The sequence below is a fragment of the Desmodus rotundus genome, chromosome 7, assembly GCF_022682495.2.
Source record: "Desmodus rotundus isolate HL8 chromosome 7, HLdesRot8A.1, whole genome shotgun sequence".
In the NCBI taxonomy this organism is placed as follows: domain Eukaryota; kingdom Metazoa; phylum Chordata; class Mammalia; order Chiroptera; family Phyllostomidae; genus Desmodus; species Desmodus rotundus.
In genome coordinates, this window is record NC_071393.1 from 57577564 (window position 1) to 57601369 (window position 23806).

A 23806-nucleotide genomic window follows, 5' to 3' on the forward strand; every position below is an offset into this window, starting at 1 on the left:
TGGAAATGCTGGGTAATAAGGTATGTTCAGCTGGGGTAGATTTGACCAAACAATATTCCAAAGTGGTTGCGCCATTTCATGCTTGCACCAGCAATGTATGATGTTGCTTTATAGTCTCACCCGGGTTTGGTGTTATCATTGTTTGACTTCAGCGGTTTTGGTAGGTATATGGCACTATCTCATTGTAATTAAAACAATTTATTTTAGAGAGAGAGGAAGGGGGCAGAGGAGGAGAGAGAGAGAGGGGGAAATGATATCTCACTAATTTTAATTTGCATTCCTTTGGCATCTAATAAGATTTGGCCACTTTTACTGTATTTATGGACCTTTGAATATTGTGTTTTGTGAAGTATCTGTTGCCTGTTTTTATTTTGGATTGTTTATCTTTTTTCGTATGGTTTTGTAGTACTTGGTATATTCTGCACATCTCTTCTTTGTAGGATGAATGCTTTGCAAACACTTTTTTCAGTCTACAATTTGCCTCTTTTACTTTCTTAATGGTGACTTTTGATGAACATAATATTTTAATTTTAATGTAGTCTTATCCTCTATGGTTAGTGCATTTTGGGTCCTGTTAGAGACATCTTTACCTACCTGAAGGGTGTGACAATATATTCCTATTTTGGGGGAAAGCTTATTTACCTTTTAATTTTCCATCAGTGGACAACCTGAATTGATTTTTGTGTGCTGTAGGTTAGAAATTTGTTATATTTTTCCTTGTGCATATTTGATTGACCCAATACCATTTTTAAACTTTGTATATTTATTGTTTAATATATATTTTTTATTGTTGTCCAAGTACAGTTGTCTCCATTTTCCGCCTTCCCTCCCCCCAATCCCAGCCATCCCCTCTTCCCACACTTGATCCTACCCCCCCCCTTTGGCTTTGTCCATGTGCCCTTTATACATGTTCCTGAAAACCCTTCCCCCTTCCTCCTCCCAACACCATTTAAAAAGACAGTTCTTTCAATATTGCAGTTCAGTGTCACTTTTCTCATAAAACAAGTGACTGTGTATTCGTGTAGCTTCAGATTGTTCTTTAAGTTTTTTTATGCACCACATGGTCTTTGTTATGCTTTGTACCAAGTCTTTATTTCTAGTAATGTACATCCCTTTTCATTCTTTTTCAAGATGATCCTGGTTATTCTTATCCTTTTGCATTTAAAATTATCTTGCTGATTTTCACATTTAAAAATATCTGCTAGAATTTTGATTGGGAATACATTGAATCTATATACACTTTTTTGAAAAATGCTATGTTTTCAACATTGTGTTCAATATGGTGAACCCTTTCATTTATAGTTTTTATAGTCTTAATTTCTACCAAAAATCTTAGTAGGTAGAGGTCTTATAAATATTGTATTATTTTTTTCTTAGGCACTTGCTTTTTTGGATGCTATTGCAAATTGTACGTTTACTTCATTTTCTGATTGTCAGTAGTATATTGAAGTGCAGTTTATTTTTTATATTGACCATTTACCTAATTCCCTTGTTAAATTCATTTACAAATGCTAATTGTTTTACTGTAGAAGACTTTGTAGTTTATAAATACACAGTTATGTCATCTACCAATAATGGCATGTTTCTCTTTCTCTATACTCTACCTCCTTTTCTTTTTTTATATTTGTATCTGTTATTTCTTTTTCTTGTTTATTACTCTGACCAGATGTTGAACAGAAGAGACATTAATGAACACCTTTGTTTCTTTTCTAATCTCATGGTGAAAAAGTTTCTATGTTTCATTATTATTACATGTGGTACTTGCTGTAGGTTTTATATAGATACCCATTAACAGATTAATGAAGTTTTAATCTATTTGTAAATGTGTATTGATTAATTTTCAAACAACTGCATTTTCCATTTATCTTTTTTAAAAAATTGGTTTCTAATCGAATTGCAGTTAGGTCAGAAAATACATAATGAGTTTAACTCTCTGAAATTTGTTGAATGTATACCAACATTGATAATACATGGCCTATTTTAGTGTATACATTCCATGTGCACGTGAAAAAATGTACATTCTATCACATTTGAAGACTGTTCAAAATAAGTCAGTTAGATCAAGAGTATTTATTTTCTTGCTAAAATCTTCTATATCTTTATTTTGTTTGTTGTATTATTGCTAAGAGCAGTTTAATGAAATCTTCCAATATGATTTTTGATTTGTGCATTTGCTATTTCTGCCAATCTTATGTTGCTTCATATATTTTAAAGCAATTTTATTTGATATATATAAATTTAAAATTTATATATTTTCCTCATATATTAACTCTTTTTTCATTAGAAACTGCCCTCTTTATCTCTAACAAGATTATTTTCCTGAATGTCTACCTTGTTTTATATTAGTATGACCACACCAGTTTTCTTTTGCTTAGTATTTGCAAGATACAGGGTCTGGCACAAATAACACCCTTTTTATTACAGAATCTTTTATTACAAAATCATAGGCATGTACTTCTGTAACATAACAATATCACACTCAAACACTGACCTTTTAGGTAAAATGTTCAAATTACAGCCATATTATTACCCTACCAACCACACTCAAGCAGGTGTTACTTCTCCCAGACCCTGTATATGTTTACCAGCCTTTACTTTCAACCTATTTGTAATATATAAGGGTGTTTTTAATAGCATAGAGTTGGGCTTTTTATTTTTATTTTATTTTTAAAGTTTTTATTTATTTATTTTTAAAGAGAGGGGAAGTGAGAGAGAAAGAGAGGGAGGGAAACCACAGTGTGTGAGAGAAGCATTGATTGCTTGCCTCTCCCACGTCCCTGACTGGGGTCCTGGTCTGCAGCCCCAGCGTGTGACCCAACTGGGAATCCAATAGGCCAACTGAAATTTCGGTTGGCGGGACGAAGCTCAAACCACTGTGTTACACCAGCCAGGGCAAGTTGGGCTTTTTTTAAAAAAATCATTTGACATCTTTGTTTTTACAAGTCTATTTAGTTCATTTATATTTAATGTAAGTACTGATACATTTGAGTTTATATTTTACTATCCTACTGCTCATTTCCTACTTTTCCCATCTGCTTTATGTTACTTTTCTTTCTATTTTACTTTACACTAGTCAAATTTTTAGCAATCCATTCTTCTCTCCCTGAAACCCTGCCTAGTTTGGTAATTATACTTCACTCTACAATTTTTAATTAATTAGAGATTATAACTCACATTCTTATTTTGTGACCATATATTTAAATTTGTAGTTTTACTATTTCCCAGACAATGCGAAGGATATAGACATTTCACTTACCCATTTCTTGATTTTTGTATTATTGTTGTGACACAATTTTAACTACAATTTAAACTATAAACTATGTCATTTCTTTTTGCAGATTTAATATCAATTTTGATGTGTACACACAGTTACTTTTTTCATTGCTCTCATCACTCACTGCATTTCTGTTTGTTCTAGATTCATTTTCATTCTGCTCAAATCTAACTATTTTCTTAATTTGAACCTATTGCTATGAATAATCGTAGTTTTTGTATATTTATTTCATCTTCATTTTTTGAAGTACACTGCATTTGGGAATAAATTTCTAATCTAGTAGGCTCTTTTGTCTAACACTTTAAAGATATTTCATTATCTTCTAGCTTCCATTGTTTCTTTCAGTCCTTTGTAAGTAGTGACTTTTTCACCTTTTGGGTACTCTTTATATTAAACTCTGTCTATGGTTTTTGCCTGCTTTATGCTGAAGTAACTCGGTGTGATTTTTTTGTGTGTGTGTAATTATTTTTTTTGTATTTATCTGCTGTGGGTTGGTTTATAAGATATCCTGGATTTGTGCTTGCAGCATTGAAAAATTATTAGTAATAAATTTTACAATATTGTATTTGCCACATTCTCCTTCTGCTCTCTTTCAAGGGACCATATGTCATATATAATTAGACAATTTTTACCCCATTGCACATATATCTTATGATACTTTCTGTACTTGCCATTTTTTTGTTCTCCATGGTTCATTCTGGATATTTTCTAATGACCTAGCATCTAGCTCTGTAAGCCTTTCTTGAGCTCTTTCCAAACTACTGTTAAGCTTATCTTTCAAAATCTTTATTTAAGTTACTATAATTTTTTCTAGAATTTACATGTGATTCTCTTTGTATGTTCCAGTTGTATGATAATATAATTGGCTCTTTTGTTTCTTGAGTATATTGATGAATTTATCTTAAAATCCATGTCTGATATTTCCAATATTTGTATCACCTATGGGTCTGTTTCTATTATCTACTTGTTCTTTTGATAGTTTTCCTTCAGTAAGTCTGTGATTTTTTAAAAACTGAATCATAGACTTTGTGTTTGGTTGTAGGAACTGATTTTTGTTATCTCATTCTAGAGAGAATTCATTCCACCATTTGGCAGGCAGCAAAAGGACAGAACATATCATTCTAATTATGAATTGAGCTGACTGAAGGCTGATTTCTGTCTTTGTAAGTCTTGCTCTTCTTCTTATTGATCCCTTTCCAAAGTCATAGCACTTGCAGTAGCCACCTACGAGTCTTCCCAGGACTATTAAAATGCCAATACATTTTCCTGCTTCATGTTGGCTTTCTACTTGCCTTCTTAACCTAATGACCAATGAAGCTTTATTGGTAGCTCCTGTGAAGAGATTCTTTCTTTGTGTGTGTGTTCTAGGCCCTCAAATTCCTGCCTGGCTTGAGAGCACAAAACTCCATTTTTTACTTCTCAGCAGATAGCAGCTGGCTTTCACCTGACTTCTAATCTTCTTGCCCTAATTCAAGAAATGATGTATCCCATGAGAGGAAAGGAAACATTTGAAATGTTGGACTTGACCTGGTAACCTCCTTTTTCTCCAGAAATGTGCCTTTCAAATCTTGGCCGCTTCAGAAACTCTTCAATTCCTTCATGCTTAGGTGTTTGTAGGTTATCCAGGTTTTCCTTATTTTTCTCAGCAAGAGCCTAGATCTACTCTAAGCTGTTCCATAGTATTTGGAAGTGAAAGTAACTCCCTATGTGTTTCTCCTTTTGGAAATAATGAGATTAGTCAACACTGAGTGAAGTTTTACATGTTAACAATAAAAAATTAAATCATTCAAAACTGTGTGTTGCTTAGTATTACAAAGAACTCCAACAACTTTTTCAGTACCCTTTCTTGAGTATATATTGTGAATCTGAATACAGATAATTTCCCATTATCATTCAATATATGTATTATATACTTCAGAAACAATGTTATGTTTTGAGATATTAATAAGTCTTAGTTTTGGTACAATGCACTTTAGTTATAAAGTAATAGCAAGATAAAAGAAAAAGTATCCCTCAGGGCATCACAATAGTTGCTTCTTGGGGTACAAGATTAAGATTGTCAAAATATTTGGTTCTTGGGTACAAGCTTATGTAGATATTTTAAAATATTCTCGCTAATTAATTCTCTTGAATAAAGTTCATGAAATCCACTCAGCAATATAATGAGCACTGAATTTTGATACAATGAGTTTTTAGAATCATAGATTTCAATTAGATAAGAATTGATATGAGTGTTAATCTAAAACATTTCAGAAGTGAGGTGGACCCTGTATTTCCTTACTCCAAAGCAAGACATTAGGGAAATCTTATATCACATGAAATATTTTGAATTGCTAAGGTTAGCTCCTATGTCCATATTTTCAATTTTTAAACTTATTTTTATTTATTTTTATTGTAGTGACACTGGTTAACAAAATTATACAGGTTGCAGGTGCACAATTATACAACACGTCATCTGTACACTGTATTGTGTGTTCACCACTCCAAGTCAAGTGTCTGTCCATCACCATTTATTCCTCCTATTCTCTCCTTCACCTGCCCTCCCTGCCCCCCACCCCAAATGGCAATTATCACACTGTTGCCCATGTCCATGAGTTTTCTCTCTCTCTCTTTTCTTTTCTGGGTGGATTAATCCCTCCACCCCCACCATTCAGCCCCTCACCCCCACTCCCACCCAAAACAGCTGTCAGCCTGCTCTCTATCCATGAGTCTGTTCTATTTTGCTTGTTAGTTCATTTTGTTCATTAAATTCCACATATGAGTGAAATCATATGGTACTTGTCCTTGTAGTTCTCTGGCTGGCTTATTTTCCTTAGCACAATGCTCTCCAGGTCCATTCATGCTCTCACAAAGTATAAGATTTCCTTCAGGTTATGGACGAGTAGTATTCCCTTGTGTAAATGTGCCACAGCTTTTTTATCCACTCATCTACTGATGGACACTTGGGCTGTTTTGAAATCTTGGCTATTGTAAATAATGCTGCCATGAACATAGGAGTGCATATATTCCTTCAAATTAGTGTTTCTGCTTCCTTTGGATATTCCCAGAAGTGGAATCTCTGGGTCATAAGGCAGTTTCATTTTTAATTTTTTGAAGTAACTCCATACTCCTTTCCACAGTTGCTGCACCAGTCGACATTTCCACCAACATTGCACAAAGATTCATTTTTCTCCACATCCTCACAAACACATTGTTTGATAATTTATTGGTGACTGCCATTCTGACAGGTGTGAGGTGATAGCTGATTGTGGTTTTAATGTGTATCTCTGATAATTAGTGACATTGAGCATCTTTTCATTTGTCTATCAGTCATCTGTGTGTCCTCTTTGGTGAATTGTTTATTCAAGTCTTTAACCCATTTTTAATTGGATTGTTTTTTGTTTTGGTGTTGTGTTTTATAAGTTCTTTATAAATTTTGGATATTAATGTCTTATCAGATGCATCATTGGTGAATATGTTCTTCCATTCAGCTTTTTATCTTTTCATTTTGTTGATGATTTCCTTTGCTATGCAAAAGCTTTTAGTTTGATGTAAGACCATTTGTTTCACTTTTCTTTTGTTTCCCATGCCTGAGAGGAACAAAATCACAAAAATATTGCTATGAGAAATGTCTGAAATTTTTCTTCCAGGATTGTTATGGCTTTGAGTCTAATGCTTAAAATGAAGCCTTTAATCCATTATGAGTTTGTTATTGTGTGTGGTGTAAATAAGTTGTCTAGTTTCAAATTTTGCATGTATTTGTCCTATATTCCCAACACCACTTATTGAGTAGACTATCTTTTCCCCATTATATGTTTTTACCTTCTTTATCAAATATTGACTGACTATAAAAGCATGGATTTATATCTTAGCTTTCTATTCTGTTCCATTGACCCATTTATCTCTTTTTATGCCAGTACCATGGTATTTTTATTACTATGGCCTTGTAGTATAGCTTGATATAAAGTAGTGCAATTCCTCCAAATTTGTTCTTTTTTTCTCAAGATTGCTAGTGGTATTTGAAGGTCTTTTGTAGTTTCATATAAATTTTTGGAATATTTGTTCTAGTTCTATGAAATACACCATTGGTGTGTTGATAGGAATTGCATTGAATCTATAAATTGCTATTGGTAGTATGGACATTTTAATTATGTTATCCTTCCTATCTATGAACATGATATGTGCTTCCATTTATTCGTATCTTCTCCAATTTCTTTCTTTAGTGTCTTATAATTTTCTTGGTATAGGTCCTTTACATCTTTGGTTAAATTTATTCCTAGGCATTTTATTCCCCTTGAAATAATTGTGAATGGGATTGTTTTCTTAGTTTCCTTTTCTGACAGTTCATCATTAGTGTTTAAAATACAACTGATTCTGGATATTTATATTTACCCTGCTACTTCAGTGAATTCATTTATTAGCTCTAGTAGTTTTTTGGTGGAATCTTTAGGATTCTTTATATACAATATCATGTCATCTGAAAATAATGACAGTTTTACTTCTTCCTTTCCAATTTGGATACCTTTTACTACTTCTTCTTGCCTGATTTCTATGAGTAGGACTTCCAGTATGATGTTGAATAAGAGTGGTGAGAGCAGCCATCTCTGTCTTGTTCCTGATCTCAAGGGAAATGCTTGTAGTTTATGTCAATTAAGTATGATGTTGGCTTCACATATGGCCTTTATTACATTGAAGTATGTTTCCTCTATTCCCACTTTGCTGAGAGTTTTTATCATAAATGGGTGCTGTATTTCATCAAATGCTTTTTCTGTATCTATTGATGTGATATGTTATTTTTCTCCTTCATTTTGTTTATGTAGTGTATCACCTTTACTGATTTGTAGATATTGTATCTTGCATCCCTGGAATAAATCACATTTGATCATGGTGTACGATCTTTCTAATGCATTACTGGATATCTTTTGCTAATATTTTGTTGAGGACTTTCATACATGTTTTATCAGGGATATTGGCCTATCACATTCTTTCTTTGTAGTGTCTTTGTCTGGTTTTGAAAATAGGATAATGCTGGCCTCTTAAAAGGAGCTTGGCAGCTTTCTCTCTTCTTTAATTTTTTTGAAATAGTTTGCAAAGGAGAGATGTTAGTTCTTCCTGGGATGTTTGGTAAAATTCACCCTTGAAGCTACCTGGTCCAGGGCTTTGGTTTCTTGGGTGTTTTTTATTTTTTATTGCTTCAATTTCACTAGGTATAATACACCTATTCAGATTCTCTGATTCTTCTTGATTTAGTTTTGGAAGATTGTATGTTTCTAGGAATTTATCCATTCTGTCCACTTGTCCAACTTGTTGGCATATAATTGTTCATAATATTTTCTTAGGATCCTTTGTATTTCTCTGTTGTCAGTTGTTACTTCTCCTCTTTCATTTCTGATTTTATTTGAATGCTCTCTCTTTTTCTCTTGATGAATCTGGTTAAAGGATTGTCAATCTTATTTATCTTTTCAAAGAACCAGCTCTTGGATTTATTGATCTTTTATATCATTTTTTATACTTTATTTTGTTTATTCTGGCAGTGATTTTCATTATTTTCTCCCTATTACTCACTCTGGGATTTGTTTGTTGTTCAAGCTCCTTTAAGTGTAAACTTACGTTGTTTATTTGAGATATTTCTTGTTTCTTGAGACAGGCCTGTGATGGTATGAATTTCTCTCATAGGACTACTTTACATAGATTTTGGGTATTGTGTTCTCATTTTTATTTTTTGTAAGGTAACTTTTGATTTATTCTTTGACCTTATTATTAACCCATTCATTGTTTAGTAGCATGCTATTTAGTGTTCATGTCTATGTGTGCTTTTCATTTTTTTCTTGTGATTTCTAGTTTCATAGCATTGTGGTTAGAGAATATGCTTGATATGATTTCAATCTTTTTAAAATTATTGAAACTTGTTTTGTGGTCAAACATGTAGTATATCCTAGCAAATTTTCCATGTGTACTTGAAAAAAAATTCTCCTGCTTTGGGATGAAGTACTCTGAAGATATTAATTTAATCCACCCGATCTAGTATGTAATTTAAGGCCACCATTTTCTTGTTGATTTTCTGTCTGGAAGATCTCAGTTGATGTCTAGGGAGTGTTAAAATCCACTACTATTACTGTCAATCTCTCATTTTATGTCCATATGGACTAGCTTTGCATATTTAGGTGGTCCTCTGTTGGGTGCATAGATGTTTACAAGGGTTACATCCTCTTGTTGGATTGCTTCCTTTATCATTATGTTGTGCCCTTCTTTGTCTCTTACTATAGCCTTGGTTTTAAATTTAAAGTCTATTTTGTCAGATGTGAGTATTGCTGCCCCAGCTTTTTTCCCTTTCTTTTTGTATAAAATATCTTTTTCCATCAATTTACTTTTTCCATGTGTATTTTTCCTTCTGAGCCATATATATAGGTCCTGATTTCTTAACCATTTAGCTACAATATAGTTTTTGACTGTATTATTTCAACCATTTACATTTAAAGTGATTATTGATAGGTATGTATTTATTGCCATTTTATTCTTTTAACTCTGTTCTTTCTCCTTCTCCATCTCCTTCTTCTCCTCCTCCCTCTTCTCCTCTTCCTTCTTCTTCTAGCAGGCTCCTTACATTTCTTTTAATATTGCTTTGGGATTAACAAATCTTTACTTTTTCTTGTCTGGGAAGCTCTTTATTTCTCCTTCAATTTTAAATAAAAGTCTTTCTGGGTAAAGTAGTTTGGTTGTAAGTCTTTGCTCTTCATTACCTTGAATATTTCACAGCAATCCCTTCTTGCCTGAAATGTTTCTGTTAAAAAAGTCAGCTGACTGTCTTAAGAGAGCTCCCTTGTAAGTAACTAAATATTCTCTTGCAGCTTTTAAGATTTTCTCTTTGTCTTTAACACTTGCCATTTTATTTATGATGGGTGTTGGTGTGGGCCTCTTTGCATTCATCTTGTTAGGGATTCTCTGCACTTTCTGGACTTGTGTGTCTTTTTCCTTCAACAAGTTAGGGAAATTTTTGGTCATTATTTTTAAAAATAAGCTCTGGATCTCTTGCTCTCTCTGTTCTCCTTTTGGAGCCCCACATTGCATGATCACTGCATGCAGCAAAGGTCCCTCTTACACATTCATCAAAGTCACGGTTGCTCTTTCCTCTATATCTCACTATCTTCATTCTCATGGAAGTTGAATTCCATGTTTTCCCCTCTTTCCCATTCTCCCATGTAGTTTTACCTGACATGTATCTCATTATTTAAAGGCCATATATATTATCAAATAGTTGATCAAATAAACCAGAGATTTTTAACCAGTGTGCTGCAAGAATTTTTAAAACATGCAATATCTGACAGTTTTGTCAAGGGAATGACCTTTTTTTCTTGAATTGCCAAAAAAAAAATGACAACAGCCAACAGAACAGTAGCCATCCTGTGTGAATGAATCAAAATTATACCTATTTTTTGTCACATTGGCAAAAATATAGAATACATTTTTTGGTGTGTATTAGAATTTTAAGAATTAATTTATGTGTACCATATGATGAAAAAGGTTGAAAATTGTTGAGATAAGCTGATATGTAATAATAAGATAATAGTTTTCAGTTGAAAACTTCAAACACATCTCAAGCAAAATACTTCATTATAATAGCTTTTGAATAAAACCTTTATAGCATTGTTTTACACACACATTTTCAAAGAAAAGATCACTTTTTAATCAAGCATTTGTATGAGTCTTTAAATTATAGCTTTCTGGTTATAAACATATAGATTTGAATAATGGTAAACATTTTCCCCCTGAAGTCAATTCAAACCTACAGGATATTGTATAACTGTCATAGTAATTAAAACATTCTTATGCTTTGAAACTTCTCTTGACCAAGGTAGCACATAGTTTTCTTTATTTTGACAATTGCAATTTCTTAATTTCAGGACTCTTTTACATTGTTTTTCAAAATAAGATTGTATAGTGTCTACCAGTTTTTGTGGTTTACAAGTATGATGTCCATTTGAATGTTTTTTATTGGAAATTACATATTTCTACTTTTTATAATAACTTTTAGGGAGGAATATAATTTACAAATCCATTAAAAATTAATCCTTTTTATCCATATCCATAAATTATTTTATTGCCTCTATTCCACAAGGATACATTTGTCTCAAGGGTATTCAAGAATTAATTAGAAAACAAATAGTTTATGTGTTTGCAAAGCTTTGAAGATATTTTGCATGATCCAGAAATCAAACCATAAAGAGGAAAATGGAAATATTATATTGCTCACAACCTTTACCCTCAAACTTTACTCTCTTAATATTTTCATAAGCCTTATTTTCAGGTCATTCCTCTTACATAGATGATCAAGAACAGACCAGTATTACTGTGGACATATTACTACTCTCTTTTATATATCATTAAACACCTTGCTATTTAATTATAGTTTCTAAATGGTGTTAATATAAAAATGTTGTGGCTTCAAAACATTGAAAATTCCTGGCCTAGCTGTTATAACACCATGTCCACAAGATATAGCTATATGCCTGTTTTATACTGCACTTATGTTTAAATTTAATGCCAACATTTCATTGCTAAGAAACATGTTACATGAGGATGGAGATGCCATATTTATTGAAGGGCACATCTACATTGGCAGGTGTTTTCTGAATTAAACATTTGTTTCAGATAATATTTTATTCAGGAGCATTTATCAGCCAAAATGTTTTCTCTCTTTTTTTTTTTCAAGTTTTGAAAATTCCAGTTTGCTCACCAAATATTCTAAGCTGGAAATGTTTGAGAGGAAGTATTTTTTTCCTTCGGTCCCAAATGCCTGAAAACTCTCATTTCTTCACTGAAAACCCTCGAAGGATGGTGTTAATATAGAATGGTTCAACTCTTTAGGCATTAAACTTTATTTTTCAAATATTTTTCTTTAAAAATAGGCTTTTAGATTTGAGCTTACCACTTGGAAATAGTTGAAAGAATATGTAAGCACACAGGTCAAGATGGAGAGATTAGAAAAGCACCATTTAGAATAGGACAGTTTTCATATTCTCAGAAAGATGGGTGATTGATGTTCTTTAAAAAACTGAGTACTGATAATGTATAGAATTAACAAACTTAATTCTAAGTCTGCAATTTGACCTGAAATTTTTTATTGTGAACAAGAGTTATACTTTTCACTAATTTGCATTGCTGCTACTTTTGTTTTATGTTGAAATTTTTATCACTTTCTATCTGTAAGATACTCAGTTACTAATTTCTGACATGGATTCCCTCATTAATATGAGATTCAAAACTGCACAGATGAAAAGATATCTGATCATACCTGGCTCATCCCATGTTGTATCATTCTGTTCCTATACTTGATAGATAGTGATTTAACTCTGACAATGTTAGTAGATAAAGACCATGAGTCCCATAGTAATAGCAAAAGAGTAAAATTGTAATATCTCTTGTTTTATTTTGCAGGCTTTAAATTATTGTCACTTTTAGCCATTCTAATAAAGTATAAAACATAAATTCTGTATATTTAGTCTTATAAATAGTGAAGATTTATATATAAAATAGTGCCAAAATGAGTATCAGATGGTTTTCTAATTAAATATACATGTCTGAGAAAAATGATTTTCTTTCTTTTGTTTTTATGATTAATCATTTTGAAGGAAATTTCTGTTTCTGATACCTTTTCTAACAACCTTTACAAATACAGGCAACAATACAAAAAACATTGTTTTTGAGAATGTATGAAAACCAAATGATTGAGCTAGTGAGAGAGTAAGAAACCTCTGGAACATACTGCCTGTAGAAAGCTTTAATGCTTTTAATTCATTGTTTATATCAGGAGCAAAGGAACAAAACTCAACAAAACACGTGAGTGCAGTGAACTGAAGATCCCTTTAAGAGTTGAAATTGATGTTTGTGTTAAAGCATTATTAATAGGAGATACCAAGAATTCTCTTCATAATTTCAGACTTAACTCTACCTGAGCTGGCCAATGCTGAGACTTGAGGCTACTTTGAAACTCTTAGCATCTGTTCCTTTATTTGCTGAAAAAAAATTTGGCCTCTCTAACTATTAAAACTCTACCATTAATATCTATGAGAATTTACTGACAGACTAAAAGAACTCTTGCTGCTCTCTGATTTCATTAATTTTGATAACTTCTCTTTAAGTTTTCCATTTTTAATTTCTATCCTTCTCCTCACCTGGTTCTTTGTACCTGTTATTTGGGCTGCTTTATCCAACCTGCTCAGGAGGGGAGGACCTTGGGAGAAACATGCCCTTTTTACTAGTGTTTCCTGAAAACTATGCCTCAATTTTGCTTCCAGAAAAGAGTGACACACCTACTTTCTGAAGTGGTTGGAAAGTAAATAGAATAAACTTTGTAAAAGAGTTCAGCCCAGCACCATGTACATAGAAGTTAGTAACACATTTCCCATCTATTTTTCCCATCTATTTTCTTTCCCCTGTGCCTTTCCTGTGTGATGAGAATTGCTGGTGTCCTGGGTAGGAGAGCTTCTGGAGCCAGTGGATGCTCAACACTCTTTAGTCATGCTATGTGGGGGCACGTCTACCCTGACAGACTCTTTACTCTACTCTCAAGCTCCTATGTGGCTCTTGCTATTTGACTTAGTTGAGAACCGAAGCTGAAACTATTAGAACATATAAACTTTTTCTAACAGCACACCAAGTAAAGAGAAAAATAGATAAACTCAATAAGAAATCTTAGTGTGAGAATCAGGATGACAGCTGGGACTACCACAGAGAAGTGAAAAACAAAACAATATGAAATGAACCCCTCAGGCCTAAGTGGTCAAAGCTTTTGCTCTTTCCCAGCTTTAGATATGACATGGTAGTAGGCTACTTTAACTTTTTATTACTTAGTTAGAGTATCCGTGCAATAAACTAGGTCAGGTGCAAAGATTGTCCCAGAACACTAGTACAATGAGGTATTCTAAAGAGAACATAGTCAAATGCATTTGAAAATTGCTGTGTACTATGTCCTGTTCCTCACAAACCCCAATCTTCCAAAATCACAAAATGACATTAATAGTGTCTGTTAATTGCTGAAAAATAAAATCTGCTTAATATTAATTGATCCAGTGTCCTGCACAAATGATCATTTTCTTAAACTCATTCTGTAAGATACTAGATAGCTTCAGTGAGAAAACTAACTTTAAGAACATAGCAATTCTCGTATTTTAACTAGTGATTCTTCTTTATTGTTTTTAAAGATTTTTATTTACTTATTTATTTTTAGAGAAGGGAAAGGAGGGAGAAAGGGAGAATCAATGTGTGGTTGGCTCTGGTACACCCCCTACTGGGGACCTGGCCTACAACCCAGGCATGTGCCCTGACTGGGAATTGAACTGGCGACTCTTTGGTTCGCAGGCCAGCCCTCACTCCACTGAGCTACACCAGCCAGCCCAACGATTCTTCTTAATGTAACAGGGATACATGTCATCAAACCCTCATATTCTCTATTGAATCTGTTTTCCTAAAATAGTCATCATTTTCAGGCCTTTGGGGCTCAGGAATCAGTTAAGGATCAAAACTGACATTAGTTATTGTTGACAGATAAAAAGGGTTCAACAAGAACGAAGGCCACTTATCACCATAGAACACCTATTCTTTTGACCTAATCCTAATATATGAGATGTATTATTACAAAAGGTTTATTACTAAGTCCCATATTATAACAGTTTTTTTTCTCTTTGTGGATTAAATGTAGTTCCTTGTCAGCAAATCTTCACTCAATTCAATCCTAATAACGTCCTCTTCCATTTGTAATAAATTGTGCAGGATCCCTTCTGTGCCTCTCCCACTGTTGTGGCTCGCTTGGGGCCCTTTGGACAGCAAACAGCAGTTCAGAAAGTTTGGGTGGCATCCCTTTGGCCCATGATCTGCAGAAGAACCCGGCTGGTGGGTGAATTTGTACTCTAGCATGTGAGCAGAGCCAGAGTGACTGAGGGAATTCTTGACCTTTTTGCCAAACATAGCAGAGGCCCCTTTGCCCTCTGTGTCCCATTTCCTCATGTGACAAGTGAGGTATAACTAAATTCCAGCATTTCCCAGTCCTTTTACATTATAATCATCCAAAGATCTCTTCAGCCGGTTAATAATTCCTTTTCATCATAATAGAGCCTCAGATCCTAATTTTGATCATAGTTAAGCATAGTTAAATGAAGCAGACTTAATTAATAGGCATTTCATATTTCCCATGTCAAGTAATTCTGTAGATGCAGATGAGCCCTGGAATAGGTGTCATGGACATATTAATGTGGGGGCAGGTATATATGTGTTCCCAGATTAAGAAGAAAAATCAAGGACAAAAAAAGTTAAAAAGTTAAAAATGAAAAACAGAGAAATGGAGGAGAATGTGAAGGAAGGTGACTGTGGCCTAACCGAGGGTTCTTTAGAAGGGGAACTACAATTTATGTTTGTGATGGAAAGAGGTTATGCAAAGTGCTGAACTGAAGGAATGTGTTAAGTGTGCACAGTGATGAAAGGTGGTGGTTTGGTATTGAAAGTGTCTGGTGGGAATGGAGTACTGGCTTAGGCATGTTTTCACTCTAAGTGACAGAAATGTAAGTAAGTGTAGTTTTGCTATTTCTGACCTGCAAGACTGAATGGTGTATATGTGCCAACTAATGAAAAGGCAGGTTTAGGTTCAATTTTGAATTTCAGAGGGGTTATCAAAATAAATACCGCATTATTTCTCCAGGAAGCTTCAGTAAACACATAGAGTACTTTATTCCTTTTTTTCTTTAAATGATTAACGGCTTGATTGTTAAATATTAAACTTGACATTTTGATTAGCATGACTGTCAAAATGTTCTTTGTCTTCAGGGTAATTAAGCATTCTGTGAGAGCATATCCCATTTTCAAGGCTAGCTTTTTGATCAATACTACAAAAATACTAAACATATAGGAAAAACATATATAATTTGTTGATATACAAGTCAGAGAATTATACTAATGGTTTTAATTTACATTCCATGCTAGACTTCTATTTTACAGGCAGAAAATGTGTGCTTCCTTTAATTGCACAAGCAATTAGGCATCTATACTCTCAAAATTAGAAGAGAATGACTAATTGTGTGCGCAATATCTGTGCCCACCATTAACAGTGGTTACAGACAATCCTGCTACCGAAAGGAAATCCAGGGATAAAAAACCGACCCTGACTCATTGCCCTTTTTGAAGCTTGAAACATGTTTTGCTCATAACTTCAATGGCTTTGAAAGTTCTATGTTTCTGACAGACATAAGCATTAGCCTCTAGTGCTCCTTACGATCTGAAGTACAGATTATTACCATTTAAATAAAGTGGAAATGGTGACAAATTCTGAACAATTTTATTATAAGATATATTTTATTTGAAAATTTTCTCTGGAGTATTTTAGACCAATCATGTTGGAAATTTAATACGAGTGCCTGATTTTTAAAGTAACATTTCCTGCTCTTTCAGCCCACCCAGAATTTGTCTCTAGTCATTTTACACCTCTTCAAATGACACCCAAATATTTACAGCCCCCGAGCACCACAGGAGTTCTACTAAATATAGTACATTCACAAAAATTTCTGTAGAAGTGAACAAAGGACAAGTCTGTGTCTTTCCATGTACAATGTCTGTTTCAGTTGTATACCACCGAGTTTATGTTGCTTTTTCCTCACTAAAATATGTAAAATACACTTTCTATGTTCGATGTCTATCTTTCAAAGTAAGAGTTGTTAGAAAACAGTGTCTATTTGGCACTGAATATTTATATTCAATGTCTCCAAATAAGAGATAAAGACTTTTAAAGACCCTTACCCAAGTTGAACATCCTCCTTGCAGTAATGAAATTCAGCTCTTCTAAAAAAATCATTAATCACAGCTGGTAAGCACAAAAATTTGTGAGATTAAATTTTGTTGTAACCATATACTGAAAATCTCTCCTTTTGCTACATCTATTTAAAAGCCCAGAGGAGTAGTCAAACATAGCCAACTAACTCTTAATTCTACTTTCCTCTCACAGTCTGATACTCTAGCCATTATTTTTGTTGTTTTTCAAAAAATCTAACTACCCTTGCACTTATGTCATAAAAAATTCTGCCTTTTTTTCCCTTTTTTAATATTTGTATTCAAGACAAACAACAGGAGGTTGAAATCAGGCCATTTAAAAGAAACATCTGCTGACATTTATTCATATGCTACATGTTCCACTTTCATCATTGAATGTAATGATAAACACACATTCCAGTCAATAATGGCAATTCCCAGCCAAGCTTTACAAATGGTCTCTTTAACACCTAAATTGACAGCTCGGGATTTTTTGAGATAGAAGCTAAATATGGTACATTTGGACACTGTTTGCCTAAGTCTAGGATGTCTTGAAGACTTTAATAAGCAGACATACATTATAAAATAGAAGAAAGTCTCGACTGTGTAGGTATTGGAGCCCACAGTCTGTAGTGCATAGTTTCATTTAAGAGAGAAAACTAATTACATCTCTTTTAAATTATAGATCTTAATTGTGGAATGCTAAATAAGTTAAATATTTATTTTGCTCCCAAAGTTAATTGAAATGGACCCTGCTCTGAGTTTCAATTATTGTAAGAACATTTCAATAAAATATTAAATGTGTTTCTTTTATTGCTTTTGGTGAGTAATTATGGCAGCTTTTAAGATGCCAAGGATTTCTTTCCAGCCTATGCCACAGGTTTTGATGCATATTTCTAACTTCTCCCGAGAAAGGGAGGTCTCACAGCAGAGTGAATTAACAACGCTCAAGGTAATCATTAGAGATTTCATGAAAGCAATGGAATTAGCTTGAGTCACCACTGTGGAAACATATAAATACATGTTCCTCTGGGACATTAAGGATCCCGTTTTATGTGTATCTTTTACGCATATCCCTTTATGTTTTAGTTCAGATTGATTAACGTTATAACTGAATCATAGACCGTGTTCCAGCCAAGCAGAAAATCATAGCTTTACCCAGCTCCATCGTGTGTGAAGAGTTTTCCATCTCAAAACTCTGCGTTACTGTGGTTTAAAACAGGTCACTCACTATTTATCTAAAAAGAATCTAGACATTTAATAAACTATCTCTGAAACATAATGAGAGGTTTGTAAAGTTGTATCATACAATGTCATCCAAAGAACAAGTCACACCAATCTGTAGTGCTCCGATTAATGGTATTTTTCTCTGAAATCAGCTCAATTGAGGAGACAGCTTGAAATTGTTTTTTGTTTTTTTGGTTTGTTTCTCTATGCAGGACAAATGGAGCTAAATTTGGAATGTCATATTACGATGTTTTCAGCTGCTTCCAAGGCATATTGAGCAAAGTAGCCAGACAAATCCTAATGCCTTATTGTTCTATGTGGGAAAATAAGAAGTTCAGAGTAGGAACGTGCATTGCTGTGCAGTGGGGTAAAGCATTTCTTGCTCATGGTAGGTGGAGGCCAGGTCACAAGGCCTTCTCAGGCAGAATGATATCAGTCTGGTTGGAAACCATGGCCTTCACTTCATAATGTTCTTTTTTATAATATTATCTCTCCTATGAATGTATTGTAACTAGTTACATAAGTTTTCCTCCAACCACCCACTTTCACATATTCACATCTTTACTATGCAGTAAAATGATGGTGGGTAAACCAATTTGTTAAAGCTTTTGGGCAGAGTTTAGAGGAATCAGTTTATTTCTACTGATTCTATGTCCTAAAAGCTTTCTAAACATGAATGTTTGGCATGAGTGTAACCCAGACCCGCAGCAAGTATACTTGAGCAGAGTGTACTTAATGGCAAAAGGGAGAAAAAGTAGTGTGTGCTCTCTCCCAGGCCCCCAAAGCCAGAGCGGAGTGAAGATGGGACGCCAAATAAATCTGCCAGTGATTACGCTAAAGGAAATTATGATCTTGTTATAGAAACCATTAAAGGAAAACCAGAGTTGGTATGTAAATATTGTTGCATCATTATACCACTGAAAAAAAACAACCTAGTGCAACATTAGTATGTTATGCAATTAACAAAATGAAAAATGAGCTGCTTGAATTTAAAGCTTTTAATGTTTTTAAAACAGATAATAAGCATTTTCAGCACCATTGTAGAAGATAATAGAGAAGGTCTCTCAAAGGGAGGAATATTTCATCAATACTTATATGCATTAAGGAGTTGATATACATTCACATATCTCTGTTATTTGTTATTTTCTAAGTCATCGAATAGCAATCACATAATACCTAAAGCAGGATATAGACTTGTGCAAAAATTGGGAAGTGGTTTTTGTGATTTATTTATTTTTAGATAGGCAAAAGCCCCATTATTAGGTGCTATGTGAAATATTTTAAATCTAGAAGTATTTTTTAATATTAATATAATTTTTCAGAGACTAAGATTTATAATTAACATTTGTTCTATTAGTCAATATTCTCATTGACTCTCCCTGAAACCAGCAGTTCATGTGTATATTCAGTTACTCTAGTAGAATGTAAAAAATACCTCAGCAGAGTTATTTCAATGGAAAACAAAAAATTCTACAAAATATGCCATAAAACATTCTGATGTACCATATTATGCAGATATATTTACAATATATGAATTATAACTATACTCTTCATTTTACCGTGCTAGTATTTGTAGCTGAACAAAGAAGTCACAATTATTTACTGTTTGAAAGTCAAAAATTTGCTCAATCAATAACAGTTTTATAAACATCAACTGATATTACCAACAATGAAGCAATTTTGCTTTGCAGATGAATGATTTCAGCATGAAATTCAAAACAGTAAGGACAAATTCATATGGGGACAATGCGACTTTTATAATTTCTAAATGCATATAAGTTACTGTAGGCACTAGAAAGTTAATACGTTCTTTAAAGATTTCTTTAATTTAGTTGTTGCTAATTTATTCACACTAATACAGAAAAAATACTGCAAAATTTTTCATAACAAAAAACTGTGCATATCTCTGTGTTTTAGCTGGCATGTGGTTCTACACAGATGGTTTGGGGCTTTCTTTGCTGCAAAACAGATGGGCCTGCACTGTCCCTTACCAATCAAAAGAGAACTTGAAAATATAAGAATATCTTTACCTACATTGCATCCTTTAATTCAAGAAATTAAAATGCCTAAAAGTATACACAACTGACTATGGGAAATAATTTTTGAAATGGTGTGTCGTATCTTGAAATTATACTGTAACCCAGTTCAGGTAAAATGCAAAATATATAAAAAGTTTGGCTTGTACATGATATTGTTTGTAGCATACAACTATTAACCTAAGAAATTTACAACTAGGGAATGACTGTTATCATGTGTTCACCTTGCCTACAAAACACTGCTGTTTTAAAACTTGAAGTGCTGTTAAGCATATTTCAATTCAAAGTGATCATTCCAGGCAGCAGCATCCATTGAACCAAGTGAGCAAACACATATGAGTTTGGTATACTTATAACTGACATACTTTTACAACCAAAATAGAAATGAAAACAAAGCTTTAAATTAACCTTAATGCTTTAAGCATTTAATTATTTACAACAGAGATTATAAATAACGTATTTGTACCTTGAATTAGAACTGCAGCCTGGCTTCAGTTTTAAGATTTCCCTTGCAATGTGGAAGTATGATTTGAGGACTATTAAAGTACTCTCTTTGTTTTTTACATGTCAATAAATTTTATGAAGTGATGTGGCAGCACGCTCTCATGTCATCACCGCGTGGGAGACAGACATCGTGGGCTCAAGTTTAGAATATAGTGTGGCTTATAGGGTGGGTGCCTACTGTTTTTATTTCTAACATTCAAATAAAACTGTTAACTTGTGATGCTGTGACCAGTTTTGGATATTTTGTAAATATACATCGTAACAGTGAGTATAGTCAAGGCTACAGTTAGCTTTTAGAGGCAGGTATTTCTTTGTGGCATTATGCGCAAAGGGCAGGTTAGCTCTCTGGTCTACCTTTTTTTTTTTTTACCCAGGCTAAGTGGTTTTAGGGCACTATGTACCCTGTATTTTACTTCTCTCCCAAACTGTGTGTTTGTACATTGTATACCCTTTCCAGCAAGTCAGAAGTGATGAAGCTCTAATGCTTAACTATACGAAAAATAAATCTAAAATCACTTATATGTAGGTCTATAACTATATATCTATATTTATACAAACACATACATATACATACATATATTTACATATATATTTGCAACTATATGTACAACTATATATAACTGTATCTATATATATCTATACTATATATTCTTTCTATATGTTTATATAGATCTTCATTCCTTGCAAATATTTTTACCAAAGAACACAAGAAGAAAGACTTTTTCTACATATAAGCAGAATTTCTAAATTGGATTCTTTCTTTCTTTTTTTTTTTTTAATATTCAGGTTCCTAAAAGAAACTGAGCATTTTTTCTTTTGTCTGTGTGATTCAAAATAACAGCTTTACTTGTATGTTTTTCAATTATATGAAAACCAGTGTCTCTCATAGTTCTAGATCAGTGATTTTCAACTGTTGTGCTGCAAGAATTTTTAAAACACGCAATACCTGACTATTTAGTCAGGGGCACTGACCTCTTTTCCCTTAATTGTTAAATAAAAAAGATGACAACAGTCAACACAATAGCCATCCGGTATGAATGGATTAAAATTATATCTACTTTTGTCAGATTGGCAAAATATATATAGATATTTTTGGTTGCTGCAGAATTTTAACAATTAATTTATGTGTGCCATGAGATGAAAAAGGTTCAAAATCTCTGCTCTGTATGAAAGGCTTAGCCAGGCTTGTAAATGTAAATAAAACTGTAAAATAAATATATTTAAGAAAAGAAACTGTTTTCAAGCACTCTTAAATACTTTGGCAGCATATACATAAACAAACAACTGATATGGTAGTTACAAATAATTTTCATCCATTCTTTAAAACCAGTTGCTAAAGATATATTCTAGTCTAAACTTAGATCAAATTACTGTGGTTGAATGAAATAAAGCTGAACCCTCAAAAATATCCCACACTTTAGTTTTTAAATAATTCAACTAGTCTTTTTTTGTACATTAGTAAAGTTTACTGGAATAGTTTTCCACTGAAGTATGAGTTATAAAGTTGTATGGCTTAACATTTAGTCAATAGACATTAAACAGAAAATTATGGAACACAATCAGCAAAATTTAAGCTTTGCAGCATTTTTAAGAAAATATTTGAATATTTGGGAATATTCTGGCTATTAAGGATAACCAATACAGCCAAAGGTTAAAAAAAGCCTAAGGAACTAGATGAGCATTTTATGGATTGCTCCTGGACTCCACTGAGAGAGGATGCACCTATACAACTCCTTAGCATTGTGAAATTGAGATTGTGCCGTCAGCCATTACTGGTTTATGTGGCTCTTCAATATCTATCCGGAAATAGATGTGGTGTACCACAAGCATAAGAAATATTAATGCTTATTTCTTGGAGAGTTGAAATGCTCCAGAGCTTCTTTGTCAATGTTTAAATTATACTCTACTAATTATGTGAGTCAGGTTTAATTTTGCCAAACCACAATGACCTGAATAAAAGCTTAAGATCCTTTTTTATTTGACTTTTGTCAAAACTATTGTAAGCATATATTAAGTTTCTTGCAAACAAATAATCATTATTTTAGGAAGTAAACTTAGGCAATTCCTACTCACTTTTCCTAATTTTGACTATTAATATCTGTAAACACTATATGAACATGCAAAGAGGAGACATTACTGTCATTTGTCCCGTTATTGTTTTCAATTATTTGCAATCTGCCCCCTCCAACAGGATTATGTTAGTCACTGCACCACTGTACCAGGTCGGGCCACATGATCTGTGAACCCAAATAATTTATATCACATCTAAACAGAAGCTGTAAGAGCTAAGACATGATCGTGCCTTTACTCTGTTCTCAATGTGATAGGTAGTGGCTGCTCTTTCTTTACAAATCCAGGAGTGAAAGAGACATGTGGGGACAGAGTCATTGCTGCTCCCCACTGATTTGTTGCATGGGGGAGAAATAAACATTTGTTTTTGAGAGCCCTGAGATTTAATGGTTGTCTGTTACTACAGCAAAATTTAGAATAAGCCAACTAATAAGGGAATAATGAATTTCCAAAAGATATTACATCATTTCTGTTTTTATTACGTCAATAGAACTCTCTCTGCCAGCAACGTGAAAGGCAGATGGCAAAGGAGAACTCTGGAACCAGGAATATTAGCGAGGACACCAGGAGGAATGAGCTGGCATCCCTGATACTAAGTAATTGACAGTGTGTGGGGAGAGAGAGACATGCAGATCATTTTCCAGCTGCTGTGGAGCTCTGAGTAGTGGGAGTCTCAGGATCAAGCAAGGTTTTGTGCCAAAGAGAGTCTAAGGAGGAAGTAAAATGTGAACTGAATACAGAATAGAAAGTGGTCAAGAATAATTAAGAAAGATCAGTTTCCCAACTGATCTGACAGATTATTGAGTTATCTGAATGTAGTTTTTTGGGTTTTTTTATGATGAAAGATATAGTTTTATTTAGTGTTTACTGGACTTCATTTGCCATTCCTCATATTTCTAATATCTATTCTTTTACTTGATATTCA